The following is a 1,427-nucleotide window of genomic DNA, read 5'->3' on the forward strand; positions in this document are numbered from 1 at the left end:
CATTATATGTTTTCATGCGGGAAATACCAGAGATGGTTTATGCGTTTTGAGAAATAAAACACAAAAAGGGCCAAAATAAAAAATGCTTGTATGCACCCACTGTCAAGGGAAATGATAGAAACCACACCTATGTGATGCTAAGATAAAAACCGTCGATAACCACCGACAACCCTCTTCCAACTCAGTTGCGGGCGCTTCATACCTCTTGCAGTTGCGCCTGAGTATGATGAGTTGCAGTTGTACGCCTGAGTATGATGAGTACGGGTGTTTTCTCAAGGGGTCCCAGTTGCATGTGCCCGGATTTTGTCAACTCTTGTCAACAAACACACACACCCCTAGTTGCGAGTCGATTGGCAACTTGCAACTGGAGACCCTCAACAAAAGAAAACACACACCCCTGGTTGCAAGTTGCCCATCGACTCGCAACTGGGGGTCCTCAACAAACACATACACCCCTAGTTGCGAGTCGATGCTTGACATGCAACTAGGGACCCCTTGAGAAAAAGACACACACACCTCTAGTGCAAGTCGGTTATCGACAAGCAATTGGGGACCCTCAACACACACGCACTCCCCTAGTTGTGAATTGATGGTCAACTTGCGACTGAGGGTCCTCAACAAACACACACATCCTAGTTGTGAGTCGATGCTTGACATGCAACTGGGGACCCCTTGAGAAAAAGACACACACACACAAAACACACACACACACACACACACACATACCCCCTAGTTGCGAGTTGATGGTCAATTTGCAACTGTGGGTTCTCAACAAACACACACCTGCTAGTTGCGAGTTTGATGGTCAACATGCAACTGGGGACCCTTGACAAAAAGACACACACACACACACCTCTAGTTGTGAGTCGGTTATCAACATGCAACTAGTGACCCTCTACACACACACATTCTTAGTTGCGAGTTGATGAGCGGGGTGCAACTGGGAGCCACAACAAAACACACACCCTCTACAAACACATACACACACACACATCCTTAGTTGCGACTCGAGCGGGTCGCAACCGGGGGTCACAACAAAAGACACACACACACACACACGACCCCTAGTTGCGAGTTGATGGTCAACTTGCAACTAGGGGATACGAATAAAACACACACACAACACCCCCTAATTACGAGTCGATGGACAACTTGCAACTGGGGGTCCTCAATAGACACACAGCCCCTTAGTTGCGAGTTGATGGTCAACTTGCAACTAAGGGCCACGAATAAAACACACACACACACACACACACACACGCACGCACGCACACCTAGTTGCGAGTCGATGGGCAACTTGCAATTGGGGATCCTCACCAAACACACATCCCCTAATTGCGAGTCGATGCTTGACATGCAACTAGGGACCCCTTGACAAATAGACAAACACACACACAACACTCCTGGCTAGTTGCAAGTCGATTATC

Source organism: Triticum aestivum, chromosome 3A, assembly GCF_018294505.1.
Source record: "Triticum aestivum cultivar Chinese Spring chromosome 3A, IWGSC CS RefSeq v2.1, whole genome shotgun sequence".
Lineage (NCBI taxonomy): Eukaryota > Viridiplantae > Streptophyta > Magnoliopsida > Poales > Poaceae > Triticum > Triticum aestivum.